Source organism: Pleurodeles waltl, chromosome 10 (assembly GCF_031143425.1).
Source record: "Pleurodeles waltl isolate 20211129_DDA chromosome 10, aPleWal1.hap1.20221129, whole genome shotgun sequence".
In the NCBI taxonomy this organism is placed as follows: domain Eukaryota; kingdom Metazoa; phylum Chordata; class Amphibia; order Caudata; family Salamandridae; genus Pleurodeles; species Pleurodeles waltl.
The window spans coordinates 1004797578-1004818137 of record NC_090449.1 but is presented as its reverse complement, the minus strand read 5'-3'; the positions used below and the strand labels follow the sequence as shown (position 1 = coordinate 1004818137).

The window sequence follows — 20560 nt, the reverse complement described above, 5'->3', positions numbered from 1 at the left end:
CTGGCTCATTGATTACTACCACAAATTAAAATTTAAAGTTATAGTTTGTTTTGAGTTTCACTGCCAGCCAGTCAAAAATCATTGTATCCTTTGCCACATAAATCAGGGACCATGATAGATAGAGACACATTTTAAAATACACCACGTACCTTGGATCATGCTGCCCGTATGTGCCAATGTCTGCTTCCGGCTCATTGATTAGTCCCCAAAATTATGTTTTGAATGTATAGTTTGTTTTGCTTTTCAGCAGCTATGACTTCAAAGTCATAAGTCAGGAACCAAGATAGACAGAGTTATAACTCAAAGTGCATAATATTATCGAGATCAGCTTGCCACACTGCCAATTGCCATGCCTCTGGCACATGGAGATTCATAGAAAAATATTATTCCATTTCAATAACAAATTTGAATATTTTCACTTTATCACTCCTCAATAAGTAAATTATTTTTATGTTGAAAGTAAAACAAAGCATGTCTTAACAATATGAAATAATAGGTTATGCTTTTTAAAAATAAGGAGGTAATAATAATGACAGAAGGAGAACTCCTTCTACGCAAAACATGATTTGGAAACTGCTGGTTAAAATGCTTCCAATTGGTATTATTACACTACAGCATAGGCTTACCCCATAGAAGAATCCGTGCTTGAAGACTGGCAAGTGGCTATCTGGGTAACACTAAATATTTATGAACTCCTGTGTGCACTCAACAGAGCTGCAGGAGCACTGGATGTTAGTGCAGAGGGAGCCTGGTATTTATGCATCCATTCAGGTGGAAGGGGCACTTCTTCCAATTAATCTAAAGGCAGCTCCTTTTTGCAGTGTAGGAGATGGGGGATAGAAGCTTTGGGGGAGGGGGGGTGGAGAGAGTTCACTCCAAATACAGGCCCTAGCAGACAGAGCAGTTTCAGATATTTGTTACTTTTTTCCAAAAGTAAATATTCTACTGCAATAAAGGTTTCTATTAATGCTACTTGCATATAAGTGGGAAAGACATACTTTATTTTCTAATTCAAAATAGAGAACAGTACATTTTACAACATAAAAAAGGAACAGTGATATATAAAAAGGTAATGTGAGGTGCGGAATATTGGAAATGTCAATACACTCTAAATGTGGTCATTTTCATGCCCCTGGCTTATGTTTAAGTAGATCAAATTAATTCTTGAATTTATAGTTTGTTTTGAGTTTTACTGCCAGCCAATCAAAATACATTGCATCTTTTGCACTATAATATGGGAACCATGATAGATAGAGAAAATTTAAAATGCACCAACCATAAAGCTGGGATCACACTGCCCCTAGGTGTGAATTGTCATGCTTCTGGCTTATTGCTAGGTGCCTCAAATTATATTTTGAATGTATAATTTATTTTGCATTTCAGAAGCTGTGACTTCAAAGTCAGGAACCGTGAGAAATAGAGAAATAATTCAAAGTGCACAATATTGGCAACATCAGCCTGACACAATGCCAACTGTCATGCCTCTGGCACATGAAGAGTCATAGAAATATACGTGCTAACTCTTCAAAGGGGACTACATATCCCAGACTGCTCTTTGGCCCCAGGAGGCAGCCATTTTCTGCCACAGCTGCTCCAACTCACCACACCAACGAACGCTATAAAGCACTAGGGAGCACACCGCAGTGTGGGACGAGCTACCTCTTCAAGGAGGAATACATATCCCAGACTGCTCTTTGGCCCCACGAAGGCGGCCATTTTCTGCCACAGCAGCTCCCACTTGCCACATCAATGAGCGCTATAAAGCGCTAAGGAGCACACCGCAGCAAGGGACATGCGGGGCGCGCCCGGGCCAAGGGCAGGCCGGTCCACGCTCGTCAGAGCCTGAAGGAGGCTGGGCCACCCTCCTAACATTTACCATCAAGTAGGCATCGCTGGTGTTTTTCTTTTATTGTTGTATCCTCTTGCAGGCTGTTCTATTGATCTGACTATCAAGCACTAATCACAGCTCTTTTAATGGGTAAAAGAAAAGCAATTGAGGGTGGTGCTAAAAAAACAAACAGAAAAGGCAAAAGGATGCAGTTAGCAATTGTCTTATGGATAGAATTGACAACCTCTTGGGTAAATTAGAAGAAATTTTAACCTCTTCCCCGGAGAGCGTCTTCAATGATACCAAGTGTGAGTGCTCCCCAGTTAGGATGGTGGCGTGTCACAATAAAATTCCAGATCTGTTGTCCTCATTTTTTAAACATGTTACAGTTACCACAGGGCAGGGGGAGGGTAGGAATGTCATCACACACGTTCCCGTATTACTAGTGAATGAGCCATCACTCGATGTTAGTGACACTTTTCAATATACCAACCGCTTCAGCCCCTTAATCAATATTTCAGATCCACACGACCATCCTGACTTAAGTATCAAGGTGGGTGGGACAGTAGATGAAAACGTGAACTTAGCTCGATCCCATGCTCAGTACATCTCATGCATACAAGATCCAAAGAGTGAGGTGTTAGAACTTAAATCTATGGTTAATTCTTTAATCTCAATAGTCAAGCAGTTAAATCCTTTAGATGCCACGACCATCATGAATCGTATTTGTAGTGTAATGCCTGATCCCTCAGGTGCCCCGGTGAAGTTGCCCATATTGACCGTGACTAGTTGTAATAGTCATATTTGTGTGTCCTGCTGTCGCTGGCTCAACACCCTGTGTTGGCCAACCTTTAGCAGGTGTCAAGACCAGGACCTCTTATCAGTCTTCCCCACATAACAGCTTAGGCGTAGGCAAGGTACCTAGGGTCTGTTGTCAAGTCTCTAAATCTACAAATGACTGTTCCAAAAATTGTGCTGTACAGACAGTTACTGACTGGCCCTAATTTAACAACACTGTTCTAAATGGTTAACGTCCCTAAACTACACCCACTAGCCCAAAGGGAAGGGGGAGATTCTGTCAGAAACAAGGAGATCCACTGGATTTGAAAGGTGAGAGGTTGATATTCTGTAATACGTGAGGATATAAATGATGCAGTCAGAAGGCCCGATCCAGACACACGCTATGATATGATAAAGCTGACATATAGGGACAGGAGCAGTGTGGATAATCTGGTGGCCCTAGACGCAAGAAAAGTGCTCCAGAGCCATATTGCATTCAGTTCAAATACCCTAGGCTCCCGGCGTACCATAGGGTCCGGCCTACCCATTATTCAGCAGGTAAATCTATTCTCAGTGAGAACTACTGTCTTGAAGTACCACCCAAAACCCTTGTTGAATTACTCTCCGACTCATATGAAACAACCGTCTGTGGTCTGGTTGCAGCTTCTAACATTGACACCACAAGCACTCATGTTCCTCTTCTTGACAGACTCCATCGGACTACCTAGGACCTGTTGCTCAACTGTGCTAAAAATCGTACACTCATTCCCCTATGAACCACACCTGTTAATCCAGGATCAGGCAGCTAAGTGTGAGAACACTACATCTATGGTAAGGTCAGCTCCCGTAGATAGATTCAACCAGTCAATCCAGGACCTACTGGGCAATCGTGATAGTGACGTTCCTCCCCTCCACCAATTTCATCTGCAAAACCAAAGTCTGGTAGCTAATCCTGCCCATATCACATCTGTGGACAGGACAGTTCCCCAAAGCGCTGGGGTGCGATATGTGTTTTGGAATGTGGCAGGTTTGAGATCTGCTCTCCCCTTTCTGTTTTTTACCTCTTTTATCGAGGAATATGACCTATGTCTTCTCCAGCAGACCTAGTCGATTGAGCCACTTTTTCGGACTGGTTACTTACATTTTTATATTCCTGCTCTTTCCAGTACCAGGGGTAGGCCTTCTGGTGGCTTAACTATTTGGGCCAGAACATCATTAATTTGTCGCATATCACAGCTATCCGTTGATTCCCCATGACTTATTAGGTCTTCGTCTATCGTTTGGGACAAAAACAGTTAGGATAATTCTTAATATTTACACTAGAGGGGTCAGGGAGCCAGGTCTCCGAAACCCTTTGTGTCATGGAGACATTTCTGCAGAATTGTCCACAGCATTATAAAATCATTGTGGCAGGGGATTTCAATGTCAAGTTTTAACCTCTCTACTGAGATGATCTTGGGTTTAAATCATGGGAGGATTGGGCATGGTCTATTCCCGCCTTGGACATTCCGCCCATCAAAAGGTGGTCGCAAGTTGCTGTTCATGCAAAGTCATTGACTATATTGAATTTGGGCTCAGGGCACTTAATGGCAGGACTAAATCTGATACAAAGGGTTGCCATACTTATAACAAGGTCAACCACACTTGCAGAATTGACTATTGCCTTGTCGACATAAGATTGTGGCCCCTAGTCATTGATATGATGGTTATTGGGAGATCGGAGAGCAACCACAAACCACTCTAAGTTCATATGTTTGCTTTGTGCAATCATATGTTTATGGTTAATACCATAGCAACAGCACCTGTGGGAACTGGTTTGGCTAATGACAAATGTCACCTGCAGTGGAATAAGGTTCTGGCTCAACCAATATTATTAATGCTGCTAATGAAGTTTTGAAGACCTCATTGATGTGTTTAGAGGTGGTCCCACAATCCCCAACGAGTAAATAAATTTAACTCACAGCTCATGCTCTGAGGGAATTGCAGCCCATTTCTCAGTAGATATAGTCTCTGTTGGCAAGAGGTCTAAAGGCAGACATCGCTGGTTCAATAAAGAATGTCAGTCAAACAAGCATTTAATCCAAGGCGTTAAATCTAAGGATGTAAATGCCATTCGTTCAGCTAGGAAGTTTTATAAATTAGCTGTGTGCAAAGTTAAGCGTGAGTAAGATGACAGGTGGTGGGCTGCACTTAGCAACGCTGCACATGAGGAATTGTATCGAGTTTTGGTCCCTGGCAGCGCGCGACCCTGTAAATAGCATATTGAATATTACAACGAACATTGCTCCAAAGGACTGGGTTTTAGCAGGTTGTACTCTCCTGATCATGATAGTATAGCTCCTGAAAATAAGGTCTTTTGTTCAAATATTATCCCAGACACTACCCTCTCCCTCCAGTGTCGCAACTGTTTTCCCATGCAGACATAGTATATTTACTGGGTACTCTAAAGCGCGGCAGGGCGCCTGGTTCTGATAGTGTTCCAGCAGACCTATTCTTAACGGACACTGAAGTTTTGTCAAGATATATTACTATCATATCAAATGCAATAGTAACTGGGGCACCAATCCCCGAGTCCTGGAAGAGTGCTATTGTAGTCCCGATTTTTAAAAACGGTGGAGGCCTCCCTTGTAATTAGCCTATTAAACTGCATGCAGAAAGTGTTTTGTCACTGCCTTCTGGGCAAGATTCAAGATTGCATGGCCGAACGCGATATTCTTAGTCCACTACCAGGCTGGTTTTCGTAAAAAAATATCTACTATTGAACAAGCCTTCAGGTTCTTGCTTCTATATTGGAAGACAGTTTTCATTGGCAAAGGGTATCTGTATGTCACCTTTGTGGACTTGAAATCCGTGTTTGATCTAGTGCCTCGTAATAAGCTGTGGGTCCTTGACCCCACCTTGCTCTCTTTATATAGTAATGATATTGTTTCCTCTTTTCTCAGAATGGAGGCTGACACACCATCATTAGGCACACACAAAATTCCAGTCCTGCTCTTTGCAGATGCTACACTCCTGATATCTAAGACCCCGAGCGGATTACGAAAACTCCTCACGTGCTTTGAGGAATTTTGTTCCACGCGGGGACTTGAAATCAATGCTTCCAAAACTAAATTAATGACACTTAATCCTCACAGATCCTTCAAAGTAAAGTTTATGCTCGTATCCTACTTGAAAAGGTGAACACATTCAATTACCTGGGCCTAATGTTAACAGAGAAAATGTCCTGGAAACCACATATTGCAAAGCAGGCATTAAAACTAAAGCAAAATACAGGGGTTTTAACAAAGGATTTAAATTTCTCATACACTAAGCCAATACGCCCTGTACTCCAAATTTACGAAGCTAAGGCTGTGAGCTCGGCTCTTTGTGGGGCTGAACTATGGGGGTATGCCAAAGCTCAAGAACTAACAATCTTTGAAAATAATTTCCTAAGAAATCCTTCCTGCCAAGCACTCTCCCCTTTTCAAGGACCTAGGCATGAAGCGCATTGGCTACAAGGCTCGCCCACATCCTCTCTTGTATTGGCGGTGTCTTTGGACCACCGCAGAGCTTGCCTCCTACACTGCATTCCCTGCAGGTCACTTTACAACCTGACGGCTTTCATAGTATCCCCTGGCTCAGACACATCAAAGAGTTACTTTATTTGCTTAGGCTTAGTGAACTCTGGGATTCTCCAACTATTGCCTCCTTTCAGTCACAAATCAACCTAAAAAAACAGTATTGGAAGATGGTAGACTGTGAGGAACTGGGGTAGCACTTCACTCTACACTATCATGTGATTTTGCTGACCTAAAAGATCTGCAAATACGACGTCTTCTGGGACATAATCACAGTGCCTAGAGAAAGGAAACTGTACTTCCAGTTTCGCGTAGGTACCTTGCCACTAAGATCACTTACCAGTCCCTGGTCACCTGAGGGGACAATTACTTGCCCCGCTTGTAAGCACCTATTTAAAATCTCCCTCATGTTTTATTTGTTTGCCCTGCCTATGCTGCCTCACGTAGGAAATGGTTGGCCCCTGCTTGTAGATTGTTGGGAGTATACAGGTCCAATGCAGCCCTTCGAATTCTTAGATTAGATACTCGTTCGACTCTGGTGATCACTGTTGGCAAGTTTCTTGGGGCAAGATGGATTCTTAGAGAAAATGTTTTATCTCTATGATGGTTTTAGTAACAATGTATCAAAATCGCTGTGGAACAGCACTTGGGTTTTTTGTTTTTATTATTTATATGCACCGTAAAATGTTATAAATTCACTGCGTATTTATTTGTTGCTGCTATCTGCTTTTATGTCCCTTCTGGCCGAAATAAAGTTATTTGATGAGAAAAGTATTATTCCATTCCAATAACAAATTTGAATATCTTCACTTCATCACTCCTCAAAAAGTAAATAATTTTTATGTTGAAAGTAAAACAAACCATGTTGTAACAAGATGAAACAATATGTATGCTTTTCAATAAAGAGGTCATATTAATGACTGAAAGAAAACACCTTCTACACAAAACATGACTTGGAAACTGCTGGTTAAAATGCTTCCAATTGTTATAATAACACTACAGCATAAACTAAACCCATAGAAGGATCCATGCTTGAAGACTGGGAAGTGGCTATCTGGATAACACTAAATAATTATGAACTCCTGTGAACACTCAACAGAGCTGCAGAAGCACTGGATGTTAGTGCAGAGGGAGCTTGGTATTTATGCATCCATTCAGGGGGAAGGGGCATTTCTTCCAGTGATTCTATAGGCGGCTCCTTTCTGCAGTGTAGGAGATGGAGAATAGGAGCTTTTGCGGGGGGGGGGGGGGGGAGTTCACACCAAATGCAGGCCCTATCAGACAGAGCAGTTTCAGATATTTAAGATATTTAAGTTAAAATATTGTACTGCAATAAAGGTTCCTATTAATGCTGCTTACATATAGGTGGGAGTGGGGAAAGACATATTTTAGATAGACAGTACAACATAACTAAGGAACTGTAATACAGAAAAAGATAATGTGAAGTGCAGAATATTGGAAATGTCAATCCACTCTGAATGTGCAAATGTACATGCCCCTAGCTTACTTTTAAGTACATCAAATTCATTTTTGAATGTATAGTTTCTATTGAGATTTACTGCCAGCCAACCAAAATACACTGCACCTTTTGCACTATAAGTTGGGAAGTATGATAGAGACCATTTAAAACACACCAATCATATAGGTGGGATCACGCTGCCCCTTGGTGACAATTTCCATGCTTCTGGCTTATTACTAGGTGCTCCAAATTATATTTTGAATGTATAGTTTGTTTTGCTTTTCAGCAGCAATGACTTCAAAGTCATAAGCCAGGAACCAGGATAAATAGAGTCAATAATTCAAAGTGCATAATATTGGCAAGGCCAGCCTGCCACACTGTGCCAATGCCCGTGTCTCTGACATATTATGTCACCTTGCTACCACTTTGAGCTTGTTTACCAAAACATTCTTTCAAAAGTTTAAGTGGTGTGTCTGTAGGTGGCTGCTGCTGCCCTTCCTTCAGCCAGGTGTTATCTGCTGGTCATCTCAGACACTGAGCACCCTGCATGAGATATCAGGTCATTTTAGACTTGATGCTTCCATCAGCATAACCATCAGGGAAGTAGCGCACTCTCCAAAAGCTCAACCTGGTATGGTGATGTCACCTCTATGTGACAATTATCCTGCTTCTGGCTCATTGATAAGTGACCCAAATTATGTTTTGAATGTATAGTTTGCTATGTGTGCATTCAACAGAGCTGCAGAAGCACATGATGTTAGTGAAGAGGGAGCCTGGTATTTATGCAGACAGTCAGATGGGATGGGCACTTCTTCCAGTAATTCTATTGGCCGTACCTTTCTGCAGAGTAGGAAATGGGGGATAGGGGTTGAGGGGGGAAGTTCACACCAAATGCAGGCCCTAGCAGACAGAGCAGTTTCAGATATTTTTTCTAAAATAAATATTATACTACAATAAAAGTTTCTATTAATGCTGCTTACAAATAAGTGGGAAAGATATATTTTAGTTTCTAATTCATAATAGAGAACAGTACATTTTACAACATAACTAAGGAAACGTAATAGAGACAACATTTAAAATGCATCAACCATGTAACTGGGATCACGCTGCCCCATGTTCATGCTTCTGGCTCAATGGTGCTGCAAAATATGTTTTCAATATATAGTTTGTTTTGCTTTTCAGTAGCTATGACTTTGAAGTCATAAGTCAGGAACCGTGATAGAGAAGTAATTCACAGTGGATAATATTGGTGAGATCAGCCTGCCACGCTGTACCAATTGCCATGACTCTGGCACATAGCGAATCATAGATAAATATTATTCCATTTGAATAACAAATTTGAATATTTTCGCTTTAAAAAGTAAATCATTATCATGTTGAAAGTAAAACAAAACATGTTTTAACAATATGAAACAATATATTATAGCTTTTTAATAAAGAGGTAATATTAAAGATAGAAAGGGAACACCTTTTACAAAAAACAGGATTTGGAAACTTCTGGTTAAAATGCTTCCAAGTCTTATTACACTACAACATGAACTTACCCTGTCAAAGCGAAACTTTGTCTGGAAGAGATACGACAGTCAATACACAGTCATGGTATGAAAATCAGAGCAAAGTTTATTTGCTAGCGCCTATAGGTGGAAGACTCTGCTCACAGTAACACACTGTGGAGCCCTTCAAAAAATATCGAGTCATCAGAGGCTTTTTATAAGGTTTAACACTCATTAGTTTACATTATAAGCACTATTTCACAAGCTAGGAAAAGCTACAAAAACATACAATTGACAGCAAAAGTAATAATTCTTTAAGGGAAAACAAGCTTATCAGTAATATTAATTTAGGATTTGGAACCTCCAAGAGGGCCTCCTTGTCTCAATTTCAAAGTCTTTGTCTAGGGCACATTGTATTTCATGTGTAGCAGCCTAACCCCTCTAGAAGTCACATTCCAGCTTCGTAGTGTAAGAAGCTATTATTCTGTAACACGTCACGTTTATTTTCTCAAACATCCTTGAGAAGTTCCAATTACAAAATAACCAATTCTTTCTCTACGCTTCAAAGGTTTATTGATTTGGGACTGCACAAAGCTGAGATAACATTGTCTCTGCATCATGTCTGTTTTTACAATTAGAAGACACAAGGAGAGAAAACCTATCTTACACAGTTCTTCAAAAACAGCTTGCAATATCATGGCATTAGTCATAGCGATGTCAACCGGTTTGGGCCACAGGGAAGCACAGAGGGATGTGAAACAAGTGCTCATGACGAGAGGGAAACACTGGGTACAGCAGCATATTAACAATAAGCCTGGTATTACTATTATAATCCATTTAAGAATGGCCCATCCCCATGACCCAAACAGCGAACAAATGTTATACCTTATACAGGGAGTGCAGAATTATTAGGCAAGTTGTATTTTTGAGGATTAATTTTATTATTGAACAACAACCATGTTCTCAATGAACCCAAAAAACTCATTAATATCAAAGCTGAATATTTTTGGAAGTAGTTTTTAGTTTGTTTTTAGTTTTAGCTATGTTAGGGGGATATCTGTGTGTGCAGGTGACTATTACTGTGCATAATTATTAGGCAACTTAACAAAAAAAAATATATACCCATTTCAATTATTTATTATTACCAGTGAAACCAATATAACATCTCAACATTCACAAATATACATTTCTGACATTCAAAAACAAAACAAAAACAAATCAGTGACCAATATAGCCACCTTTCTTTGCAAGGACACTCAAAAGCCTGCCATCCATGGATTCTGTCAGTGTTTTGATCTGTTCACCATCAACATTGCGTGCAGCAGCAACCACAGCCTCCCAGACACTGTTCAGAGAGGTGTACTGTTTTCCCTCCTTGTAAATCTCACATTTGATGATGGACCACAGGTTCTCAATGGGGTTCAGATCAGGTGAACAAGGAGGCCATGTCATTAGATTTCCTTCTTTTATACCCTTTCTTGCCAGCCACGCTGTGGAGTACTTGGACGCGTATGATGGAGCATTGTCCTGCATGAAAATCATGTTTTTCTTGAAGGATGCTGACTTCTTCCTGTACCACTGCTTGAAGAAGGTGTCTTCCAGGAACTGGCAGTAGGACTGGGAGTTGAGCTTGACTCCATCCTCAACCCGAAAAGGCCCCACAAGCTCATCTTTGATGATACCAGCCCAAACCAGTACTCCATCTCCACCTTGCTGGCGTCTGAGTCGGACTGGAGCTCTCTGCCCTTTACCAATCCAGCCACGGGCCCATCCATCTGGCCCATCAAGACTCACTCTCATTTCATCAGTCCATAAAACCTTAGAAAAATCAGTCTTGAGATATTTCTTGGCCCAGTCTTGACGTTTCAGCTTGTGTGTCTTGTTCAGTGGTGGTCGTCTTTCAGCCTTTCTTACCTTGGCCATGTCTCTGAGTATTGCACACCTTGTGCTTTTGGGCACTCCAGTGATGTTGCAGCTCTGAAATATGGCCAAACTGGTGGCAAGTGGCATCGTGGCAGCTGCACGCTTGACTTTTCTCAGTTCATGGGCAGTTATTTTGCGCCTTGGTTTTTCCACACGCTTCTTGCGACCCTGTTGACTATTTTGAATGAAACGCTTGATTGTTCGATGATCACGCTTCAGAAGCTTTGCAATTTTAAAAGTGCTGCATCCCTCTGCAAGATATCTCACTATTTTTGACTTTTCTGAGCCTGTCAAGTCCTTCTTTTGACCCATTTTGCCAAAGGAAAGGAAGTTGCCTAATAATTATGCACACCTGATATAGGGTGTTGATGTCATTAGACCACACCCCTTCTCATTACAGAGATGCACATCACCTAATATGCTTAATTGGTAGTAGGCTTTCGAGCCTATACAGCTTGGAGTAAGACAACATGCATAAAGAGGATGATGTGGTCAAAATACTCATTTGCCTAATAATTCTGCACTCCCTGTAGTTTCCTCAGTGAAATCATGTACCTGTTCTCTAATGGTATGCACATTTTCTATAGCTTTATAAATAACTGGGGCATTATCTGGTATGAAAGTGCAACATTCCATATGGATCATCCTACATGCGCCTCCGCTCTTGGCAAGGAGTATGTCTAAAATCATGCGATTTTGATTTACAACTTGTCTCATAGCCGACATTTCCACTGTAATATTATCTAAAGCACTAGTTGTTTCATTCATAATTGCCTCCAATTGACGGCCTAACTGTCGCAACTTCTTAAAATTAATAATGACCTCTGCTGGTGAAAATAGGCCTAACACCATATTCCCTATTTGGGCAAAAGTATCTGACTGATCCACCTTTCCCTGTCCTCTTGCCAAACTATTATGTAATTTATATTTGTCGATATGCTCTTTGGGGTAGTGCTGAATACGAGGAAACACTACCCCAAGCTAACAAGTACCGGTCCAGTACAGGGGTAGCCAAGAATAAGCCTTTAGTCCACATATCCAATAATTCTCATCCCCTGCATACAAAGGTATGTCAAGCCAAGAGGAAGAGGCATTGGCCATTAAAAATGTAATGTTGCACACACTATACCCTACATCTATTTGCGATCTGTCTGCATGTATACAAAGTGTCCCTGTGGTGTTGCCTGATAACCTAAGATGTGGAGAGTGAGTAGTTTTCATGTCTGTACTATTCTGTCGCAGAAAGAGGTCTCTAGATTTCTTGGACATCATAGTAATATTTAGAAGAGCCGCATAAATTGGATCCCTCTCTGCATCTTCAAATGGCCTCTGCAAGTGACTCTTACACTCTAGTGCAATTACCTGTGACTTATATCTTCTATGTAGCTTGACCTGCTCTCTTCTTGGGGCCCAAGTAATAATCATTGCTTATATAACCACACGTGAATCATTGTACGGCAAAGGTCGGTGCAAGAAAAGCATTCCCTTTTCAACAGTTGCCCTTTTCAACAGTTGCTGGCATTTTTAAACATATCCAACAATTTGAGACATTCATTTCTCTATGATAAGCATTCATAGTCTGTATAGCAACATTCTCATTATGCTCCTTTACATGATGAATATGCAAATTTAACCCATCTACACTATATTCAGAGTTCTGTAAAGGCGGAAAATACATTTCATACAAAAAGATGACGATGATAGCTAATACAGTTATTAGAGCAAAAACAAGTGGGATGCAAAACACTCATTTTCTCAATCAGTTTCTTTTTCATGACCAGCGCAGTCTGAGTACCTGGCCTTGCTCTATGTCCCATATTAAATCCTAGCATATAACTTTAGGCCACACTAATGACCTAGAGGGTGCTTTTAAAGATATACCACAACTTGTCCTTCATGGAATGGTCTCTGGCTGGTAACTGGCTTGCAACAATGGAGCTGTAGTGGCACAGGCACTCACAGAATCCTTCCCATGTGCTATTACCAAGCTGGTTTTCCATTTCGTATCAGTCTGTAGGCCTGGGTTTAGTAAATTTTTAGATATGTACTACTGTTGGAGTTAATCCCAAATGAGCTAACTATTTTATTTAATACCTGCTCATCGTTTTCTTCAATTTCTAATGTTCTTAGTCCAGCAGCAGTAAGTGTAGACCAAGTATGTACCTGTCCATTGCAAGCGTAGACAGTTAATCCTTGTCCACACTGAGTAATAGCAGTAGCCAATTGATCCATTAGTTCTTTAGATATTAGCTCAAATATTTCCTCCACATCTCCTAAATGTTTTTCTTCTGTGATCTCAGGTTGCATCGCACTGCCTTGCTGCTGAGAGGCTGTGGGTTTTGCTGAACTTTCTCCATTGTAGCTGTAGTAGATGGTGGCAGCATCACTTGCAGTGGCACCCTTTTCAAATTAGATGCATGAATCCAATTCTTGTTGGTGCATTTGACAGCGGTCTGTGTAGCCAGCAGGACTTGCTCAGGACCTTTCCACAGAGGCTGGAGAGAGTTGATACTTTTGAAGCTGCGAATCAGCACCCAATCTCCAGGTTGGAAATGGTGCCCGCTACATTGCAAGGGCTCTGGCAAGGCCTTCTTCACCTGCTAGTTAATAGAAGCAAGACATTTAGTCAAAGCAAAATAGTCTCTCATTAGTTTGTTTGACATGGCAGTTGTTATTTCAGTCTCTGGAAACCCCCAGGCTGTCATTGGTCACCCTGTGACTATCTCATGGGGGCTCAATTTCGTTTTTGCATCTGGGGTATTTCTCATGCTCATCAAGGCAATGGGCAAAGCGTCCATCCATGTCAGTTTTGTTTCCATACATATTTTCGCAAATTCTTTTTGAGTACCCCATTTTTTCTTTCCACTGCACCAGCTGCTTCTGGGTGATAGGTACAGTGGAATTTGAGATTTACCCCCAAAGCTTTGCATACCAACTCCATCAGTTTATTGGAAAAATGACTTCCATTGCCAGACCAAATTGATTTAGGTAAACCAAACCGAGGTATGAGTTCCTTCACCAAGCACTTAGCTGTTGAAATTGCATCATTACTTTTCACAAGGTATCCCTCTACCCATTTGGAGTACATAAAGACCACCATCAGTACATATATTGTTTAGTGGGGGGCATTTCAATATGGTCAATCTGGAGAGCTTCAAAAGGCATAGTTGGTTGCACAAAATGCCCTTTAGGCATTGGAGTAGATTTTCCCACATTATGCTGAGCACATACCATACAACTGACAGATCTCTGTTGCATATTTCCTTATGTTCTTGTTGACCCAGAACTTATTCATACAGTTTATCAATCCATCCCTACCAATGTGTGCCTGGCTATGCATGGTCATAGTCATTGGATAAAGGTACTTATCGGGAAGCATATACCGTGTTCCTGTTTTGTCCATCCAGCACCCATTAAAATGTGTGCCGGTCACCGACCATTGTGTTTACTCTTCCTCAGTAGCATCCTCTTGCATGTCTCATACACCATCCAACGTTACATTAATAGTCTTTTGTTTCCAAGGCACCTGTGTAATAAACATGAGGCTAGAAATGTCTTTTGCCGTTTCCTTAGCTGTTTTGTCTGCAAAAGCATTCCCTCGACCCACCTCGTCAGTCACCTTTTTGTGGGCGCTACACTTTACAATTGCCAGTCTCTTGGGAAGGGCTAGAGAATTCAACAACCTTGTTATTAACACACCATGCTGTATTTTAGCTCCTTGAGATGTAATGAACCCCCTTTACTTTCACAATCTACCAAAATTATGTGCAACACTGAAGGCGTACTGACTGTCTGTGTAAATGTTAACCACCCTATCTCTGGCTAATTCACATGCTCTAGTTAAGGCAATAATTTCAGCTGCTTGTGGAGATTTCTCTGTTATTCTACAACTTTCAACCACAGTATGTAATGTTGTAAGTGCATATGCTGCAGATATTGTACCATCATCGATTCTAAAACATGAACCATCCACCCATAATTCCTCTTCGGGAACAGGTGTATCCTGCTTGTCCACTCTACCCTTTGACTGGTCCTCTGTTCGGTAGATGCAATCATGATCCTCAAAGTATTGTTGTTCACCCTCAACATGAGGTAATAAGGTTGCCGGGTTCAAAACATTGCAACTATGTATATGCACATGGGGATTAAAAAAGCAAACTTCATAATGTGTCAACCTAGCGTTGGTAAGATGTGTGAGTGTCTTGTTCAATGAATGTGGAACATATAAATGAACAGTGTGCCCCATTATCAAACCTTCCACTTGTTGTAGTGACACTGTAGCTGCCACAACAGCTCCAAGGCAACTTGGCAATGCTTTAGCCACATTATCAAGTGTGGCAGAGAAATAAGCGCATGGTCGTTTATAATTGCCATACTGTTGACAGAACACCGCTAACGCACACCCTTCAGATTCATGAACAAAAAGGAAAAAAATCTTTAGAATAGTGAGTCAGCTCCAAAGCAGGAGATTCGCAGAGAGCTTGCCGAATGGCAAGAAAGCTGTGTTTATGTTCTGACGGCCACGCCAGTGGCTCAGGTGTGTCCTTGCGGGTTAAGGCCAACAATGGCTTTGCCAATAATGAAAAATTAGGAATCCAATGGCAGCAGTAACTAGCCATCCCAAGGAATGTACGCACTTGTTTTTGCATGCTTGGAGGTGGTATGGTCAAAACTGATTTTATGCGCTCTGTATCCAGTTGCCTCCGCCCTTTCGACAAGAGGTGCCCTAAATAGGAAACCTCTTGTTGAACAAATTGTATCTTTTCCGGAGACACTTTGTCCCCTGGCAGCTAAGAAATTCAGTAGATTAACGGTATCTGTTGTGCACTGCTCTTCAGTAGTGCTTGTCAATAACAAATCATCAATATATTGAATTAATGTTGTTTTTTATGACATTGGAAGGTATCCAATTCCTTGTTTAATGCCCGATTGTAAATGGAAGGTGATTCGCAATACCAGTGAGGAACATAGCTCTGCCCACCTACTGAGAAACTAAAGAGATAAATGCAGTCTTCATGCACAGAAAAATATGCCATATCAGGTGACAAAGAAGATAAAATATTTACTATGTTGGGGACTAATGGAAATTGTGGTACCACTATTTTATTGACCTCACGAAGATCAACTATAAATCTCCAGGATGGGGGTCCTTCCTTGTCGCTTGACTTCTTTAAGACCGGGAGTATAGGACTACTGCATGGGCTCCCTGTTACTTCTTTTATTATCCCTTCCTTCAATAGATCCTTGACAACTTCTTGTAAGCCCTGCAATCCTTTGGCTGATATTTTGTTGCAATGGAGCATTTTGGCGCACAACTATCTAAACCGGGTCAATGCACATCCTTCCTATATCATATTTGTGTATAGCCCATATTTTGCTGTCAATTAATTTGTGAATGTGTGCTGGTATTGTGTCTTTTCCTGCCCTGAAAAGGTACATAGTAGCAGCTTCAATGTTATTTTCATCTACCTCAAGGTACACCCCATCCGGTGTGCACCGTATTATGGTATTTAATTTTTTTTAAATATCCAGCCCTAGTAAATTATAAGCGCGTGTTTCAGAAATTAAGAAAGAATGATTGTCTGTAAAGGGCCCAATCATATACCTCAGTGGAGCTGCCATGGTGTTTGTTACCAACACATTGGTGAATCCCACAGATGTTTTCTTTTGTCCCGAGAGAGGAGTCTGTGGGAGTGCATTTTTAGTCAGAGATGAGCTGGATGCGTCGGTGTCCAAAAGGAATGTTACCGGTTCACCTTCTTCCTCTGCTTGTGCATACTGACCCTTGTCATCACTGGAATAACAGCCCGCTGTGCCATTTCTCTCAGGCACCCCCATTGTCTCACATAGGGCCCTTGATCCATGAGGCGATTGTCTATCTCATCCTCAGTCTGCCAACATCAATCACGTCTGTTTTTGTTTTTCTGTCAAAATTATTAGCCTGTTGTGTAGCCTGATTCTGCGTATTTTGACGCTGCTGATCTGCTCTATTCATTGACCCTCTTCCTATTCCTCTACCTCTTTGCCTCCGCGGATGAGTGCAATTCCGGAGCCAGTGATCCTGGCCACCACAGCTGTAGCAATTCTGTTGTTGTTGGGCAGTTACTGAATTAAATGTATGTGGTGGTACATATAATTGTGCAGGGGAAGGTCTAGGTGCTCCCCCCTCTACCTCACCCCTGCCTCGCCCCCCTCTAGGCGCACTAAATGCTTGTGCTTGCTGCATAAGCTCCTTTGTTTTTAAATCCTTATGCATTTTTATCTTTAAGATCCTCTTCTTTCAAGTGTAATTCTTCATAATATTGGGGTAATTGCAACAACTCAGCTATCTGTTCATGAGACCATGTAGGATTATACTGATGAATGGCATCTCTAATATTTTTCTGCAAGTTATTTACAAAGTAGGACCCTAATGCGTGTTGAGTACTATCACTGGAAGGCTCTAAACCGCTAGATGCAGTGAATTCCTTTTCTATCCTACAAAGGAATACAGCAACTTTCTCCCCTTGGTCTTGTTTGCAGTTATTAATTTTGCTATAATTTATTTGCCTACGTGGTAATATTTTATTTATTTTCTTCAGGAGTTTGTCTGGTAGTTGCTGTATTTTGTTTGTTATACCTTCCTTGGCAGTTCTCTTTTTATTTTCTACCTCTATATCAGCCCATATTATATTTAGTTCCACATCATCTTCTCCCCTTACTTTTCTCCACATATCGTCTGGCAAAATAATGGAAAACATTTGGTCTAAATCTTCTAACGTAAGGTGATCAATTTTAGTGTAATAGTTTGTCTATACCATTCTTCCCCATCTTGTCTAATATCAGGATACTGAACAGCAAATTTATGTAATTCAGCATGCGTCCAAGGTACATGCACTCTCATTATGTTATGATCTTCATCATAACTTGGTGCTTCTCGCAAGGGTAATATCCTGTTTACCATTTCCTGTTCTGTAGCATATTCTATGTCTATCTGGGGTGATTCTTTTTGTCTTTGTGTTTCTTTCTTAAGCTCCCTACTCTTACGTATAGTGCGGTTCACATCTGTGAACCATTGCGCATATTTAACAGCAATACTTAATCTGTCCCTATCATCCAAATAAACATTATCTATTCTGCTTGCTAGTTCAGCATTCCCTTGTATTGGTAATACCTGGACATACTGCTCTTTCTGTGGGTATGTTTCACAATACCAGTTCATTAACTGGACTGCCTTTGTTTGTATACATTTTAAAGCATTATACTTCATTTTTTAAAATAGCACGGAAAGTGTGGGTCATTTTCCCACATAGCCATGCCTTCACTGGAGGTTTGTCAACCCACCAATCTACTGTTTTATTTTCGTCATAGCTGAGCTGCATTTGTAATCTAGTATCTTTCTTTGCATCGTCAATGATGCCTTGTAACGCAACCAATTCCTGCTCATCTTGTTCTTCTACCTGCAAAGTTGAAGCTATTCCCGAATCACCTAAATCTTTATGTGTAATATCACTCCCAGTATACGGTGGGGGTTGAGGACTATTCATGAGTATTTGTTCCATAAACTGGTCCTCCTCCTGCAAAACAAGTGGTGGAGCAGTTGGATAAATCTGTTTTTCTTCTTTTACTTTTTGAACAAAACATTTCCCTATTGCCATTTCATTTTCTCTACATGCAGCATTGCATTTCTCTTTCTGTTTCTCCCTCTCATATTTCAACAATTTTCCATGATTATTTTTCGGCTCCAACCATTGTCTAACTCTCGCATAGTCTCTCCATGCATGATATGTATCCCACTAACAACCTCACCTTCTTTCCTTTTTTCTCACTGGTTCTCAAACATTCTTCTAAATAATCCACCCTACTTTTCTCAAATGTGCCTTCTTTAGGCCATTGCCTAATTAAACCATTACGAGTAAGATGGTGCCATTTGTCTAAAAACATTGCCATATGATAACCCTTTTTCTTTACCACAAACCAAGCTGGCGTCCCAGGCTCTGGTGTGGGTTGAGTCTCATCCAGACGGTTGGATGTTCTACTTTTAAATCTACACAAAACATTTTGCTCCACTTTTTCAAGAACCGGTTATTAAATAAAAAAAAAAATAGAAAATAAAAAATAAAACTGTCAACTGACCATATACAGAGACCCTGTCTCTTTAAACAATAATAAGGCCTTTTCCTGTCTAATGGTCCAACCAAAGACCCCACACAGAATCATAGTTCTATGCTTTATCTGGAGCTGGAAACCCTGTTTCCCTCCTTCCGTTAAACCCAGTTCCCTGGGGCTTACCTTGTCCACGATGACAGAGAGTCTGTTAGGCAATGCACCTCTGTTTGTGTAGAGCTGACAAGTTCACGTGTCTCGGGGGTGTTCCAGGGAGTCCTTCGTCTGAGGCTGCAGGAGCAAAGTCCACTAATTGCAGTGCGTTTTCCTGAGACAGCTGGACTCACTCTGGCCCCGGGACTGCGGCGCAGTTGTCCGACTGTAACTTGTGTCAGTCTAGACTGGGCGGAAACACCAAAATTGTCAAAGCGTAACTTTGTCTGGAAGAGAAATGAGTCAATACACAGTCATGGTATGAAAATCATAGCAAAGTTTATTTGCTAGCGCCTATAGGTGGAAGACTCTGCTCACAGTAACACACTGCGGAGCTCTTCAAAAACAGAGTCAGAGACTTTTTATAAGGTTTAATGCTCATTAGTTTACATTATAAGCACTATTTCACAAGCTACGAAAAGCAACAAAAACATACAACTGACAGCAAAAGTAATTATTCTTTAAGGGAAAACAAGCTTATCGATAATAGTAATTTAGGATATGGCACCTCCAAGAGGGCATCCTTGTCTCAATTTCCAAGTCTTTGTCTAGGGCACATTGTATTTCATGTGTAGCAGCCTAACCCCTCTAAAAGTCACATTCCAGCTTCGTAGTGTAAGAAGCTATAATTCTGTAACACGTCACTTATTTTCTCAAACATCCTTGAGAAGTTCCATTTACAAAATAACCAATTCTTTCACTAAGCTTCAAAGTTTTAGTGATTTGCGACGACACAAAGCTGAGATATCAGTCTCTGCATCATGTCTGTTTTTACTATTAGAAGACAGAAGAGAAAACCTCACATTTTAGCTCAAGAGATCATACAGGGGAATCGTATACATGTTTAAAGAAAGCAACCTTTAAACAGTATCCTAAATGCAACTGCTGAATGCTTGGACAATGGTTCAATTTCTCATGTTAATGGTTCAAGTTCTCATATTAATTTTATTTTGCTTTCACAACCCCATAGAAGAATCCATGCTTGAAGAATGGGAAGTGGCTATCTGGGCAGCACTAAACAGTTCTGAACTCCCGTGTGCACTCAACAGAGCTGCAGAAAAACTGGATGTTAGTGCAGAGAGAGCCTGGAATGTATGTATCCATTCAAGTGGGAGGGGCACTTCTCTGAGTGATTCTATTGGCTGCACCTTTCTACAGTGTAGATGGGGGATAGTAGCTTGAGGGGGGAAGTTCACACCAAAAGCAGGCCCTAGCAGACAGA

The 20560-nt window shown here is 41.0% G+C and overlaps 1 long non-coding RNA gene across 1 annotated transcript in view; it reads right to left on the bottom strand.

Annotated features, from left to right (window-relative positions):
* LOC138262111 (uncharacterized) overlaps positions 1 to 19560 on the bottom strand; it is a 52990-nt gene extending 33430 nt beyond the window's left edge. The window contains exon 1 of the long non-coding RNA XR_011199199.1: positions 19312 to 19560. This is a non-coding gene — a long non-coding RNA (uncharacterized lncRNA). The remainder of the gene's footprint in view (positions 1 to 19311) is intronic.
* Positions 19561 to 20560: the final 1000 nt, after the last annotated feature.